Source organism: Meleagris gallopavo, chromosome 7 (assembly GCF_000146605.3).
Source record: "Meleagris gallopavo isolate NT-WF06-2002-E0010 breed Aviagen turkey brand Nicholas breeding stock chromosome 7, Turkey_5.1, whole genome shotgun sequence".
NCBI classification, from domain to species: Eukaryota; Metazoa; Chordata; class Aves; order Galliformes; family Phasianidae; genus Meleagris; species Meleagris gallopavo.
The window spans coordinates 14,978,684-14,995,850 of record NC_015017.2 but is presented as its reverse complement, the minus strand read 5'-3'; the positions used below and the strand labels follow the sequence as shown (position 1 = coordinate 14,995,850).

Here is a 17,167-nt window from a genome sequence, read left to right as displayed (position 1 = left end):
TTCTCCTGAGTTCCTCAAAGGCAAATAAATTTTAATACTAGTGGAGAGCACTTCTCTTGAAGAAAAAAATGGATACATTGGTGTACGGTAACTGCTGAGTCATAGCCTGAAGCACTGATTGAGCACCTGGGGAAAGGACCCGGTCAGCCCTGGGAGCACATGTGAAAGCAATTCAGGTGTGTGACCAGAAGGGGTGGAGCTTGGCTGCACCTCTCTGAGACCTCATTTAAGGGTTGACTGCCACTGGGGAAAGATCTTTGGTTGGTAATCCTTCTTTTCTGGAGTTTTACTTGCAAGCCTAGATCTTCAGATACGGGTGAGCACTTTTCCTTTGTAATACCATTCCATTCGCTCTTGTTCCTTTGCTGTTATGCTCCCGTATCACCCTTCCGCTGTGTTAATCTTTTTGATTGTTGTAGTTTACTTGAGCTGTAAAGAAGGTTGCATTAAGTTATCTGTGTAAGATATTATTCTCTAAAATGCTCTTTTTTTCTAACATAAATGCTGTTGTGTTGCTACAGAATTTTTCTATGTGACTTGATGATTCCGGGTGAGTTATGGAGTTACGCTTATGCAAGATTTAAATATATTAAAATCATGTATTAGATCCTTTTTGGTAGTACAGTCAGGCACATACTTGGGACTGCTTTGCTGTGGAAGGTACAAAACCCAAAGTAAGGGTGTGTGAGAATGATTTGTAAATCAGGTTAAAGAAACCTTATCTTAGTCTCGACATCCTTTTTCAGGTGATGAACTGAAAAGTTTTCATTAAGTGGTAAAATAAGCTCAAGTTGCTTTAAAGAAAAGGTCTGATGAAACCTGTGCTATTTTGTGAAGGCTGCTCACCCAGTGAGAGGAGACCATGGCTTCATCTGCCCAGCTGTTGTTGTCCTGATTAGTCCTAGACGAGTTGGAAAATGAAGAATCAATAGAACTTTGCTCTGTAGTTGTTGCTAACTTCACGCTTTTCATAACACGTTTGGGGTGAGAGACCAAAGAGTTGCAGAAACTGGTAATGACTGCTAGTTGGTCTGAGATGTGGGCTATGGAGTTTGAGCTCCCTTTGACGACTCATGCCGACAACTAAATAAGAAAGCAGTAAATAATTATAACTTGAACAATGGCTTGGGGGAAAACAGACATAGGACATGTAAGTACCTATGGCACTTAAAAGGCAGAGTTGGATGTGGAATGGCCTGGTGGGAGGCCCAGGCCACTAGTGAGGACGTGACCACATCGAGCTGCTGGGAATGAATGTCATGTTCCCCTGGGTGCCTGGTGATGGTCTCCCCTGGACTTTGGTTTGTGGGTGTGTTTCTTAGGGTGGACAAACTAAAATAGTTGTTTGTGGCCACCTATTGCACCCCTCCTGTTTAATAAAGCAAGACTCGATTATGTGCTACTGAGAGGTGTATTGTTTCTATTCTTGCAGCCTATTCTGCTGTCACAAATCCAGCATGGGTGAGATAATGCTAAAAAGAATTTGGGTTGAGAGAAGTTTCTATGAACATCTCACAGGAATGATTTCAAGCTGGTGATTTTGCTTCTAGTTCCACCTCTTGCCTCACGACCTTCTCCTCTGTGTGGTTAGCCCTGTTTGTGCAGTGAGACCACAGGTAGCCTCTTGACCACACTCTACTATATGAGGATTTTGATGCCTGAAAAACTTGTGGTCTTCTTCAGGAAAGTAACTTTTAACTCCTTTTTCCCATCCTATTTTTCAAAATGAAGTTCCTTGTTTTCTGGAAATTATTGGCTCTGTTAGTTGAGAAATTGAGAGGAAGGAAATCCAGATAGACAGTGGCTCATCTTCTCAGTTTATCATCTTTGAGGCTTTGGACACAAGATAAATGTTTCTTCAATTTACTTTCTCTAGTAGGAAGCCTTTAGGAAAGTAGTCGGGCACTACTTATTTTTTCTTTTTATTTCAAGTACCGGTTAGTTGTTTTGTCATCTGGTAGTAGTTGACCTGGGAAAACTGGAAGGACAAGGTCACTGGTGTAGAACTATAGAAACAGTAACAAATGTACCAGATAAAAGGGCTTTCAGCTCAGCAAAACTGAGCTGGAATGGTTAGGTTAGTGACAAATTCCGATTCTTTCAGAGTTGAGCAGGTCAGATGCGAGGGAAGGTGATGGCTGTCGGAGGAAAGGATGCCTGGTTGAAAGAAAAAAGGTTGAAAAGAAAACAGCTTGCTGAGATTTGAAACTGGCAGTTGGTGTTAAGTCATCTTGGGGGAGTCTCTCTGACTCCAGTATGAGCATGATGTGCCCCTCTTGAAAGTAATTATGTCTCTATATTTCTTGAGTTGCAGAACATAGTTGCTGAAAACAGAATAGGAGTGATGTAAAATGAAGCTATAGGTTATTCAGAGGGTGAGTTTGGATGTGAAGTATCAGTGTGCCTCCAGTACTAGAATGTTAGTTCTGGAGCCACGCAGATTCTGTATCTGTCATTGTAATGGTCGCTGATGCATATAACATTTTTTTTTACCCTGCTTCTGTCTAAATGAAATTTGTCTCTCTGTGTTCACGTACACTTGACAACTGTGCTTTTTCTGTGCATGAACTCCTGGTAACTATGGCCAGGCAGTAGCTGCCACCTGGTATAATGATTTTTGGGTGACAGTTGCAAGCAAAAATAACCAACTCTTTGGAGGAAAAAAAATTCTCTAGTCTCTCCCTGACTGTGACCTGTATTTGCAGATACACTGTGGGCAACTAGTTATAAAACATATGATGGTCCACTGAGCAGGCTTCTCTGTCACCTCTATGGCTGGCAGTGTACCTTATGCATGACACTGGTGGTCAGTTTGCTCAATGTGATTCAGAGTGACATGCAATGCAAAATCTTACAAAAAAAAAAGGTGTTTTCTTATTTTTAATTTTTATATTTTAAACTAGGTGCACATTGCAGTTTGAGGAAGAAAGGTATGCCTGCCTCGGTCACCCTAAGTATTGCTGTGTGACTGAACTCATAATGGCACGGGTGGCTTCTGCCTGTAATTAATACAGTGCTGGCTGTGCATTTTGCTAAATGTGATTTCTGGATTAATAGAGTAGACTTCAAATCAGAAAATGAGAATTAGAATTAGTCAAGCTGACTAACCCTCAAACCTTTCCATGTAATTCAACATGCTTTGCAATGCCTGCGAGTTTAAGGAATTGAAGTAGTTTCAGAATTAATCTAAAATATTACAACAGTTGAAGAGGTTTAAAGCACAGTAATCCTAAACTATTTAAGCTGTGACTGATGCCAACTACACTTCTGTGCTCTCTAGAAAAGGAGCAGTTTCTCACAAGAAGGAAGTTTTATTTCTCAATGCCACCACAGGTGTTCGGTGATAAGCTGTATGTTCTGTTTTTCTTCTGTTCTCCTTCTTCATCTGGCTGTGGAAACCAGATTTCTGTGCTAAGAAATGCTTGTGAAGGGCATGGCAAATTTATGAATTTCATACTTTAGCATCTCTGGCAACGTTCCCATGTTGAAAGCTGATCGAAACAAACCGCTCTTTGGCCGCAGCTATCTGGAGGAATGTGTTCTGTTTTCTTGGCTGGTTCTTGGGTAGTTTGCAGTGAAAAATGTGTCATAGCTGTGTGATATAACACTAGGGGGAAAAAAAAAACAAACGTTGGATAAATCTGTTTATAGATAGAAATTAGTTTCACAGAAATATGCAAACTAATTTTGAAACAGATAAAATAGAAGTCTTGCACAGTTTTTCATTTGTCTTGTGGGTTCCCAGCACTCATATGTCCCTCTCTAGCTTCTGCCTTAAGTATCATTCTGCCTCAGCTCCTAGCAGGCCATTCCTGACCTGTTAATATACCCCTCCCAGAATCTGGGTCCTGAGTTCAAGGACATGGGCACATTTGTACATCCAGGCTTGGTGATGCTCCAGGCCTCTCCAGCCCAGCTGCCAGCCATGCATTCTGGCTCAGTGCTTGTATGAGCGTCCTTGGCCCTCTCAGCAGATCCTCTGTGGAAGGCTGAGAACAGGGAGGGTGGGATTATTAGCTCTGTAACCTGGTTTAAGGCTGGGCATTGTGTGGAGGGTTAGATCAAAGTTGCTATACAAAACCTACTCATGGTGACTGCCTGAAGGAAATGAAAATGTACCAAACCATTGAGAAAAACATCACCAGTCTCCATTTCAGTGCTGATTTACGGATCTTGTTCTGAGTTATGACAATCCAGTTGACCAGTTCAAATATATGTATCTGTTCCTTTCATACCTACTGATTTATGATAATATGGAAACCTGGCTCACTCTCTAGGGAACAAGTTACACAAAGGGTAAACAAAAGACTTTGAAATTCACAGAGTGAACATACCAAGGAAAATCAGTTATTTCCTAACGGACTTTATGCCTAATAGCAATATAAGGTGTCATTTCTTAATGACAGTGATTGATATATATTTTCAGTTTCAACAGATCAGGCTGTTGGGGTGAGTTATACAATTAAGTAATTCCAAAGCAGATTTAAAAGCACTGGTACAACTTCCAAAAGTTTCTTGTTTAGAAGGACAAGTCTGAATAGAAATAAATATTTGTATCATGAGATACAAAAGGTAATTCAAGCAAACCTCTCTGAAGTTTTTTCTTTTAAACAATCACAGTATGCTGCAAAAATTGATTTTCAATTTTTCAGACTCCCACAGATTGTAGCACAGAAAATCAATGCTTTTTCAGCTAGTGTCAATTTTTTCCATTAAAGGAAAAATGAGGAAGCATGAGGCTTCCAGGCTTTTCTGATTTCTGTGCATTTACCAGACAGATAATCTTTATTTATCTTTATATTTTGTGTAATGCATACTTAGTGCTTGTCATTTTATTCTCTTTGCCAACCATAGCTTGTGTTTAAGAGTTAAATACTCAAAGCATGATGGAATTGTAGTGGATTTTTAAAACTTTTGTTCCAGCACCTCAGGCTAGGAGGTTGAATGTTTCATTTGAACCATGATTGAACCAAGTATATTTAATTTGGATTATAGTATTTGTTCCTTAATGAACTTCTATATCTCCCTATAAGCATATTTTTGAAAATACCTTTGGTCTGTATTAGAGAACATATTTTTTTCTTATCTGAAGCAAACGTGCACTTTGGAATGCATGGAAACTTTCTGTTTCCGTGCATTTATCAAGTTTAGCAGGGAATGGCATGATCAAAGGTAACGTGACAAGTTAAAAGTGAAAGATAGCAAATGCCAAACAGTGGCATTTGCTCACTATTTCTGTCTTGCTAATGAGGGCATGTACACATAAAAGCAGAGCACAAGAGGTAACAGTGCTCACTCTGCAAGATGCAAGTAGAGAAATAAAATAGATTAAGTCAACAGTACTCCATCCTGGGAGGAGGTGGATATTGCAAGTAATGATACTAATAATGACTTCTGGTAAAGTTTCATTCATGATGTTTTGTTGTTTTTTTTTTTTTTTTTTTAACACTGCTGCAGAGTTTGCCTTAGCATAAGATAAAATTACTTTTTAGCAGTAGCTGACACAGGTTGTATAGAATGAAGTTTTACCCAAAGGTCTAAAAAATACCATATATGCAGAGAGTGGGGGGGGAAAAAAGGCTATGTGGAGAATAACTGAATGTATCCAGCAACTGGCTTTGTTTTTAGGTATGCAGTGCCAGAAAAATTAAGCATTTTTCACTTTGGGACTTGCCTGATGGCAGTGGATAACTTAGAATGAGTTTATAAACCCACTTTTGCTCAGGTGCAGTACAGAGGTGGGCTAGACAGCAAAGCAGCACCCAGTCAGGACAGTAGCTCTAATGGCCGTAAGAGATGTTCCCCTATCTACAAATATCTGTGGTTGTATACTTTGGTTAACAATCCTGCAGCAAGTTGAGCAACGTTTTTAAATATTTTTCATTATAATTAACATTTTACATGTTTTAGTACATTTAGTACCATGTTCTCGGACTTCATATACACACGAGATTTTTCCATCTTTGTTATTAAACACTCTGGCTATAGTGGACAGTTTTTCTTAAAGGAAACTGCTTGAAGGAAAAAGTACATGCCAGAAAATCAAATTCAAGAAACTATTTCCAGTGCTATTATTAGATTTAAGAGAGAATATGGCATTTTGCAAGTGGTTTCAAAGACTAAAGCATGAAGGTTAGAAATGAATGAACAACGGACTTCAAATTCATACCAGTAATTTGGCAGTTACCCATTGTCTTGTGAGGTTCTGGTTGGAGCTGTGTGACTGAAGACCAAGACACTTTTTTCTGTGGAGAGTTCAAAATAAAGAGTAAAAGCAAATTAAGGGAAGTTGATTTCATAATTCTTCCAAATATATGGATGAATGCCTGCTTGGTAAAATGCAGCTTTTCTTCAGAATGTTCCTTAAGTAAAGAAAATATGGATGAATGTGAGTTTTTAATTTCCATAACAGTGCAATTTCCACTTGGATATATAAAGTGGTTTTTTTTTCCTAATTACTCTTCTCTTTTTTAATCTGCCTTTCTGAATGTTACTAGTTGGGAAACTACCCAAAACACTTGTTTGTCAGGTATTAGGTAGTTCTAACACAACCCTGCAAGTCCTTTTTTCTTTTTTAGACTGTTTGTTCGGTAGACTCTGGAGAATTATTTCACTATTTTCTGATCTTGACTAATTTTGGAACAGGTATTGCATAGAGCAGGGGAGTTTCTCTTCTATGGAAGGACATAGAAGAGATTCTTTGGACGTCTTGGCTGACATTTCTGACATATACTTGGAGACATGCTGACTTAAGAGCTATTATCAAGGTCTTGGGAGTGGAGCAAAAATAAAATGAGTTACTTAAAAAGTATGACTTTGATCATTAGTTGGAGTGATTTCTCCTCTACAGGATGAAAGAAACAGAACTTGAAATTTGGTATATAAATCAAACAAATGGCAAGATTAACAAAATATTTTATGATGTTTGAATATTATGTTGTCCTAAAGTGCTCTATAAATAAGAATTTAAGCATTCATACAGTATAAAGATTTGTAGCGTTTCAACTGAAAACCTCTGTATAAGACTCGCTTTTGGATAGTATTCAACTTTCAAATGGGTGTTTATTTGTAAAAGTGCAAATATTATGGGTGGCATAATACATTATAATACATCTTTTTAGTGATAATACTTATGTATAAATATACCACAATATATGTTCACTGTCTAGATGATAGAATGCTCAAAATCAAGGTAGTCTGGCCGTTTTATTCTTGTGAATTTATAAGTGCTATATTACTCACAACTTGTGAATGGTAACGAGGAGCGGAAAGAATTTTAACTGTATTTTTATTTTTCTGTGCCTCGTATAGTTTTTCATATAGGAGCATTTCTTCTATTTTTGGCATTACTTTTGCATGTAGTACACTTTTCAGGAGTATTCTTGTGCCTTGAGATTTGATGATCTGACATCAACATCTCAGTAACTAAGAAATCAGTAGAATTACAAGAGACTTAAAAACAAGATGCTGTACTTCAAACTGGGTTGTACAGCTCTAGAAGTTCAGGAAGAGTTGATGAATTGAGTTAAAGTTTCAGGCGTAAAATGTTCAATTCTTCACTGCCAGCAAAATGTGAGGTAAAAGCTCTATTTTCTGCGTTAGCTGTAGCAAGTAACTGTTGTATTTTGGCATAAATATATGCCATTCCTCTGAAATAGGGAAAGGATGCTTGTATTTTGGCCACCAGTTTTATTCATTCGAATTTATCATTACAAACTGTCAACTTTTTGTTGCATCTCCCTATGGAAAAAGTACATTTCTCAACATCTCAGGTATGAGTAGGAAGCCCTCGGACTGAAGCTGATACTTCCTGATCTGTCAAGGTCAGTGAATAAGGAGAAGAGAAACAAGGAGAGATGCATACTGAACATGCTTTGATCAGAGGAAGTGATGGCAGCGTGTCTTTTTAGCTCTGGCCAACATCTCAGAGGAAGACTTGCAGTGGTTGTTAACAGCATAGGTGGAGGTGTTGCTAGGATCCTGGCAGGTGCAGAAGTCTGATGACACTAAGCATTGTTTCATGATGACCTCAGTCTTCAGACTGAGATTCTGTCCTAAAATTGCAAGTTTGTGTGGTGCTCCATCTTCCTGAGAAATCATGACAGCAGTAATTGAAACAACCAGATTTATGTTCAGCTGTTTACTGCTGGCGATCTTTTTGTTGTCCTAAATCCAATGTAATTTAGATCACTCTTTAATCTAAGTGATAGGTATCACATATCCTACTTCTCTTGACTATATATCAGTACAGACTGCCCACAGAATGCTGTTCACTTTGGTGCTAGTGTTCTGCTTTGTCTTCCTCCAGGCTTAAGTAAGAATAATGCCTTTTTGTATCTGTTTATACTGTGTTTGTTAAAGCATCATTAGTAAGTTGAAAATGCCTCTGAGTGTGTTTTATGAAAGATGAAAGCCACTGAGTGAAAATGGCAGGATATCACTGACCATGTTGCTGTAGTCAATGCTGCTGGCAACATTTCAGGATGTAGAATATCTCAGCAGTCAGTTATCTGCAACATAGCTCAACCTGGCCTTACTGAAGTGTTACCAATGTTAAAATCTGTTTGCTTTCTTTGGACAGTGAAGATTGACTGAAAAGGTAGAACACTATTGTGAGAAACAACCACCCGTTCTGAAGTAGAGGTCAGGAAAGCTTTGGCCAAAAGTGGTTGCAAATGCTTGCAAATGTAGCCAAGCAAAGGCTTGACTGGAGCTCCACAATCAGTTGTGTCTAAGTCAGTCCATCAAAAATCATTAAATATATATCTTATGTTTAGTGAGAGCTATTCTCAGGCTTTGGGAACTGGGATGATCCATGGGGGGGGGGAAAAACTGAGTTCCAGTGAAGGCAGCTTCCTCAGAGAAGTACTACTAGTGGTTCTGGGAATGTTTTTCATTCTCTTGTTTTCTCTCTTGTGTGTGGAAGTTGAGCACGTGATTACTGCAGCACATTTGGATTGGGAGCCCTGTGTCTTTAGCTGAGACTACTTTAAAAAAAAAAAATTGCGATTTTGTACCTTTGCTAGTGAATTCAGATTAAATTTTGTGAAAGTATCCATCCAAAAAAGAAAAAAGAGGTAGAAATCTCATTTGATTAATTTTCAGTGAAATGCTCCCGCTGATATGTCTTGATGTAGAAACAGGCTTTTCCCCCAAGTTACTTGAAATTTCTTCTTTCTTCCTTCTTTTGGTCTCTGAACTAAAAAAAAATCCAGTGTTGATACACCCAATGTAGTTCTTTTTTTGATTAAGGGTTTGAAGTTTATGAAACGTGTCAATAAACATGCCTGAGTGAAATCCTGCCTGTTCCTAAAATATAAGGCAGACTTTTCTAGGGATGAAAAGCAATCCCAACATATGGTGTGTTTCTTTAAAGATGCAAAATATTCATACACTGAGATGAATCTTCTGGAGGAACTTTGAAGCAATAGCTGCTTCTCCCAAAGCTTTCGCCTTTCTTTCTTTCAACAGAAACTGTCTTTCTGCAAAGATTTCTTCCTAATCTCCAAAAGGTGTTAACAGTGTCCTGCCAAACTGTTGTTGACAATCTATTTCTTGTAGGATGCTGTTGTGTATAAATAGGTTTTAATTTACTTTTTCTTGCTATGAGAAACATTCAGATTTGTACTCAGTTTGAATCTAGAGAAGCATTAATATTTCTGGCTTAGTAGTTGTTGTAGTCCTCTATGACAACTTCATTGTACATATTAGCTTACATGGCTGTGGTTGTGGAATAGGTTGGGTGTTATATGTGACTGATGTGTTACTGCACACAGCGCTGCCTCACCTGGTTTTTCAGTGCCTCCTTTGTGATAGCTCTGACCTGTGTTCAGTGTCACTGTGCTAGGGCGACCTTCACGTGGGAAAAAATGCCTTATTTGCTCAGCATCCCAAATGATGATTAGGAGTGGTTGCCTCCTAATTGTGAAGCAATGTAACATCCTTGTCAGAAAGAATAGGGATTGCTGTGATGCCAGTTGAGACCTGTCAGCAGAAGTGGCATGCTTGCATGCTCAGAACAGTGGAGCATTGAAGGAATGTTATTGCTTCCCATTTGGTTTTTATCTTGGCTCGGACTCTTTTCTGCTGAAGTGGTGAAAAATAAGCAAAGGTATGGGGTAAACAGAGGAGTAGAAAAAAACAAGGAGTCTTCTGGGGAGGAGGAGGATGCTCTGCATTGTGGATGCAGGAGGAAAACAGTGGAAGGCATCAGAGTACAGAAAACCACTCAGAAAAAGAATGAGGAAAGCATGGGAAATGCTGTAAGAGTGATATAGGTGGATATAAAAAAAAAGCATTTTTTTTCCAAACATTCTGGAAGTATTCTACTAAAACTGCATTTCTTTGTGAGAAGTAGGGTTGTTTTTTTTGTTTTTTGGGGAAAAATCTTTTTCAGTTTTCTTTATTATTAAAAAGAAATCAGCAGACATATTGTGTTTTGATACTTGGCTTTGATTCCCTAATATAAAAACTGTTGAGGATTCCTTCTGGGTGCAGGTGGCTTATCAGCCCGGTGCGGTTAAGGCGTACTTGTATTTTGTAGCCAACAGCACACAGGGGAGCAATATGGCTGGTACCACATCTGTCTGCCTTTTTTCTTCCCAGCTTGAGCAAAGAGCTCCCTGCTCACAGCCAAGATAGCTGCGGCCAGCCCTTGGCCCCCAGCCAGATGAAGTGCTCATGTCTCCACACTTGATGCTATGGCTGCGTCATTGCCATTCACACACCTTATTTTCCTGGCTTTATACCCACCAAGCCTGTGACCTCTCGGATAGCTCGTGTTCTGTTCAAAGTATTTGCTCCATCTGTTGTCAGCATTTGAGCTTTTAAATAAATTTTGAGTAATTTGAAGTTATTTCTAGCTAGTGAAGAGTTATATAGCGTTGAAGTCTTTTACAATAAAAGGTAAACCTAGAGAAAGGAACAGAAGAAGGATTGAATAGGGAATAACAAGTGTCTCTTTTTGGTGTTTTCCTGAGGAAAGTGTGTACACCTTTATTGTTTGCTGCCCAACGTGTTATTGAGAGTAACTTTGTTCTGCCATGTTCAGGTATTGCAGAAAGATGCTCCCGGCCAGTCCAGTACTGGCTGTGTTCTCTTTGAACTGGTTTTCCACTGTGTAATTTCATTACAGATGATGTCATCCTTGAGGCTTTTTGCTACTGTTGTATGGTTTGATATGATCAACAAAACCTATTACATTGATGTGTCCTAATGTATTAAAATCTAATTTTTGCTGGTTGTTTGTTGAACTGTCTGCTACTTTCAAGTGGCTGCTGTGGAAGAACATACCGAGCCCGTTACATAAACATGCTCATACAGCTTGCCCTGTCCTGATCTCTAAACTCTTTAGTCTTTAGGGTACTCCACCTGAAAAATGCGACTGACTTGGAGATTTGGAACTTGCTTTCCTTTCCCTTTTTGCTGACATGTTAGAACTCAAAGTAAAGGCAGTAGTAGCTAGGTATATAAACCAGTCATCCCACTGCATGAATTAGGGCAGATTTCTCCCAAGGGCTTTGTGTGGCCAGCTTTCTACCCAGGTTATCTGCTGCTGGGAATTGTTGTTCTATTTGGATTTAAAGTCCAAATACATGTAGGAGGTTAGTGCTATGATCACTTATTTATTGTTGACTCTAATCTCTAAATGCAACTAACTAAAATGAAAAGATGGCACGTCTGAATATATTGTCCTCAGGAAAAACAAATACAAAACCAATGAAATGTTTTTGCGTAATAGATTTTTATTATTGTAGATGACAAAGAGGTACACATTTTTTTTTACAGAGAGCTTTCTTCCTATCATTGCTCTCTGCAAAAAGCAGAGAGGGCCAGCTTAGTTTACCCAATGTTTAGGTAATAGAATAAATTTTACTTCTAAGTTGTTTTTTTTTTTTTCTTTCTGCATTGGAGTTAAAGTATCTTTTATCTGGTATTTATATACAAAGATTCATAATCTTTATCCATTTTATCCAGAAGGGAAAAAGAAACAATTATATATTTTTTTCATACAATAGCTGTTTACATTATCCCTTGTAAAGCTGTATATTTCATAGGCTGTTTCATAAATTCAATATGTACCCAGATTTTCTCCTGTTTTTAAACAATACATTCATTATAATATTCAAAGTAGTTCTAATTTCCTTGAAAAAGAAAAAAGACTGTTCTATAATTATTCAACTTTTTACTTCCTTCACTTGCAGCTTGATTAATTCCTAGTTTCTTCTTCTCGTGTATTTCCCAGGAGATTTCCATGTATTATTATTTTTGTTAGATTAAAATAGGATTCCTGAAATATTTTCTGAATGTCTGCTATTAATGTAATTGGGAAGGGACTCTCCTGGCTGTTTTTTATTTGCTTGTATCCTCAGTTGGAGTGTAATGTATCATCACGCAAATCAAGTGGAGGGTGAATCACTATGGTGTTTGTCAGATTAGAGTCACAATCCCCTTCCCCCCGTCTTGTCTTGCTTAACTCTTCAGAGGTATATGGTCATTGATAATGACTAATTTCTGTTATATTCTTACTATAAAATTTTGTTATTGTGGCGTATGTAGTACACATACAGAACAAAATAAGATGAGGTGAATTTTAAATTTACCCACATGCAGGTTATAAGTGAAGGGTGCAAGATGAGTTCCAGTTACAGACTTCTAGTGTGCAGTGTGGTCCAGGATCTGCTTCTGGCATTGATACTTTCAGAAGTTTTTTTTAGTAATTACATACTGAGTTTTGATGTCAGAGGGACAGATGTCTGCTCTTTCATATAAATTAGAGAATTCTTGGGAGTACAGGAAGAGATGATAGCTGCCTTATTTGGTCTGCTACATGACACGAGATAAAACCTTACTTATAATTCCTGCAACAAGTCCATGATACTTATTGGAACTGCACTGTATGTTTTTAGCAGTAATTCTGCACTCCACTCCTACCAACTTCATTTAAAAACATAATACTATGGAAGAAGAAGAAACCTCCAGAGTTATGGGTTCCAATCTACAGTGTCAGATTTTGTAGTGGACATTAAGTGCTGAAAGTCTATACAAGCCCCTGCTCTGTCCAGAAGTCAGAAATATGCCCAACATCATAAGTCCTATTGCATCAAAATCCCAGAAATAAAGGGAAAACAACAACAACAAAAACACACAACAACATGCAGTATGCTATCAGGAGAACAATACTCTTTTTATTGTCATGAGGTACCACAATGACTTGTGTTGGTATGTCCCCAGCAAAGTGCTCTTATTTGCCTGTCATGTGCCTTGCTGTAATTGCAAAAGTTGTCTTGACTGTCAGTTCCAACAGAAAGAAGGTCACAGTGATTTTAATATATAAACTCATATGAAATGTATTGAGTTGCTTTTTTTATGTGTAGGAGTGGTTTTCATAACCTATGTGTTTTGTTTTGTTTTTTTTTAAACTGAAGAAATGAAAGCTTGCAAAGCCCACTGAGAATGAGCAATGTGAGATGGTGGAAAAGTGGAGAACAGGATGGGCAGCTCTGCTGCTTTTTGGTTTCTGTTGATATACTCCCTGAGCTGGGATGTCCAGAGTGGTGATGGGGGGGGTCACTCAGGTGTGGTCAGCACTGAATCTCATACATATCTTTAGTGGTCTAAGTTAGGGTTTCTTTGCTTAATTGCAGATTATATTCCAAAACATACCATGCTGTTAGTTTTTGTAGCATTAGTTTATGGTAGAAAGGAGTAATAACAGATTTTGTCTTAATTTCAAGTCATTATATTTTCCAGGAGAGCAGGAATTAATAAGTAAAGTTATGTTCAAATAGGAAGAAAACAAAGGGAGGATTATATTTATTAAAAAAAAAACTCTTTAAAATAATTGTTTTAAAGATTTGACTGTGGATTCTCACGCTACTCAGAATCACATCAGCTGCAGGCAATTTATTTTTAGAGTATTAGCTTTATTGAACATTAACAAGATATCTGTGTACCATTAAAAATCTTTGCATTTCAACTAGTATACCACAAGCAAATTTTGCTGATGGAGTAAATTTTTTTTTCAATTGAAAATGGAAATTTTGTTTCTTTCTGAATTCAGAATTACAAATGACAATAAATGCAATAAGGTTTATCAGCTGATAAGAGCATGGCATGAAGAACTATTATCTATACTGTGGAAAAACTGTTTCTTAGGTTTATAACATTCTGCTTTTTATTCTGATACATGCATACTTTTGACTAAAATGCTTTCAGTACAGTGATGGACTCACAGTTTTGCTTTATTTTTCTTTTGCTGTTGCGATTTGCATGACAAACTTCAGGGTGCTCTTTTACAAATTATTTGTACTCTGCATTAGTCTGGAACACATTTCATGTAGCATCAAGGTGTCGGTGCCTATCATTGCTAGGGATGAAGAAGCTGTAAGGAAACATCTGATCACCCAGCTGTGCTGCTCCCAGTAAGGATGGATATATACCACCACACGAGGCACTGTGCTGCTCCTAAGTTACTGGGAAATGGTTTTGTCCCGTTGTTTTTTAGGGTGATGTATTTGGCCATTATGTGATATCTGACAGTGGTTCAAGGAAGTGTGTTGTAGAACTGTCATCAAGAGTGTATCAGCTTCTTTCAAAGAACAATTATTTGATGACACTGTTTTCTCCTGGGTGGGCTTGCTTTGCAAGTGATGCATTCGTTAGGAATGGGTCTGTTGATTGTGTGGGATAGATTTCAGTGAGAAAAGAAATCGTTTCCAGGAAATGCTGGCATTTCTATTGGTTTATTACAGGAGAGCAGTCTTGTTCCTGTTTGTCCTATGCTTACTACAGCCTTTGGCTGTACTTCAAAAAGACAGTATGTACCAATGTTGTGTGGTTGGGTTTTTTGTTTGTTTGCTTCTTGTTTTTTTGAGACTCCTCAGCATTTCTGTTCTAAAGCATTTATTGAAATAATTGGATCTTGCTGAAGTCTTTAAGCCCGCCGGGTGAGTGAATAGTCAAAATCTAAAATATTAACATTTCAGGATATTCAAATTAAAATAATTATTGCTGCTATTTTTGTGTGAACTTAGGACACTGCAGAACATTTTCCTGCATTGGCAGTGTGGAGTGTAACAGTAAGTTACACTCTTCTGTCTTAACTGGCTTGTAGGAGGGAGGGTAAGGCAAACCTGCATTCCTCATTCTGCTGCTCCCCAGGGTCTTTCAGGCAAGAATGTGGCAGCTGTCAAAGTGGCTTTAGTGTTGGGGAAGCTGTTAGTGATTCCATTGGTAAGGCCAGTACATTTTTTGGACATGCTAAGCTGATGTTAGTGAAGAGTGATGTTTGCTGCTAGTCTGGTTTTAAACTGGATCCTAGTTGTCTTGCTAAGCTTTGAGTTACAGCTCTGGTATTTGGCATGGGCATGCAATCTTTGCTGGATAAGACATTACTAGTATTTTTTATATGAATAAAATGATAAATATTTCTAATCTAATAAATAACCACATGAAATGGGCAAGTTTAGGGACTGTTATAAAACATCCCTCATGCCTCTAATTTCTGCCTCTTACTTCTCTTTTCTAAACATAAGAAGAAAAAAAGAAGTACTTCTTATTTTTTTGTTGTCATGTTATGCCTGTGAAGGGAGGGAGCAGTGACCAGATTTGCACCCTCTCCTCCACCGGTTAGAGTTAGGTGAAACTGGCACCCAAGGTCCAAGCACAACTACCAATTTTAATGAGAGTCTGTACTACAATTATCTTAAGTGTTGGCACTCTTACAATTATATCAATCTAAGCTGTACACCTGAACTGTGTGACTTGATAAGAAACTGAAATAAGCCTTGTGTTACTTAGCAGCTTTATGAAGGAAAAAGTAAGGAATAAAGCGAGGGAGTGGAGAAAGAAAGAGACAGACAGAAAGGGATCACCAGTCTGGGTTCCAGCATTGGTTCAGCCATTTAGGGTATCCTGTGTCTCTGAGCAGTCTCTGAGGGCTTCTTTTGGGCATCCTTTCATGCCTGCTGGATCTAGGGGGTTTGCTGTCAACACACTTGTTCGTCAACAGTTTCATCAATAAATGGGAGTTCTGGACAGAGCAAAGCTGTTATGTTTCCAGAGGGCTCCCTTCTCCAACCATATCTTCAGCCTTTAGCCCGTTGTCAGGGCAGTGGTCTTATCTCGCAAGGGTTTGAGACAATTCCAGGCATACCACAGATAAAGCATTTTTCATTAGGGTGCTGCACCTGATGGAAACTGAATGCATTGTATCATTTTCTGTGCTAGGTAAGTTCTGTTTGGGTATCTGGAGGTGTACAAACAGCTACCTCTATATGGCTCAACAACAGTTGGAAGAGAGGTAGTTTGATGTTTTCTCACTATGAAATTCAATGAAATAATTACAGATCTGTAGAGCAAAACAGCAAAATATAGGTATTTTTGTCTTTTTTTATATTAATAAACTTCTATTTTAGTTAACTGGGTCAACAGAGAAAAATGTAATTGCAAGCAATTTTTGTTTCTCTTAGAATAGCAGTTAATATGTGTGTGATTTTCTGTTAAGAGGAAATGCTTAGTTAATTCCTCAATTGCAGTGAAATGTACAGAGGTGATGGCATGATGACTACCTTCCTGTGCTCTCTGTTCTTTAATTTCTCCATGCTGCTTTGAGTCCTCTGATTTCCCAAACCCTGGTTTGAATGTAAGTAGTAGTTTCACTCTTTCCAGATGATCAGGAACTGGAAAAGAGTGACTAGTCTCTTTGGTCAGGAACACACACTTCAACTACCACTTCTCTTGTCAGCTTGTTCAAGCAGGTCTATGCAGTGACTAAGCAGCTGAGGGTTATAACGTAGATGGTGTGTGACATGCATAGGGATTAGATCAAAAAGAGCAGAACTGACATGTAAATACGAGTGGACTACTTGGATAATTCTGTTCATAACCCAGCTTTCCTCATAGTAAAGTGTAATAGATTTGGTTTTAACTTTGTGAGTGCTATTTATTAGGATATATTGTGATCAGGTCAATATAAGGAAGTGTGTGTGTGTGTGTGTATACACATATATGTTTTTTGGGATATATATATATATATTTGTGTTGTATTTATTTCTATACTCAATGCAGGGAGACTGGTTCCATCCCTTCCCACTTTATCTAATAGTGTCATGAATAGAGGTTTTAAAGGAAAGAGTACTAACTTCAGTTAAACACATTATCTGTT

The 17,167-nt window shown here is 38.1% G+C and overlaps 1 protein-coding gene across 7 annotated transcripts in view; it reads left to right on the top strand.

Moving 5' to 3' along the window:
* Positions 1 to 17,167, top strand: part of OSBPL6 (oxysterol binding protein like 6) — an 85,289-nt gene that overhangs the window by 2,157 nt on the left and 65,965 nt on the right. For 6 of the 7 annotated variants that reach the window (XM_019617093.1, XM_019617092.1, XM_019617090.1 and 3 more), the window contains exon 1: positions 221 to 316. The exons of the other annotated variant lie outside the window; for it this stretch is intronic. The gene's annotated coding sequence lies outside the window, so the exon portion shown is untranslated. Of the gene's footprint in view, positions 1 to 220; positions 317 to 17,167 lie in introns of those variants that run through there. 7 annotated transcript variants of the gene reach the window in all.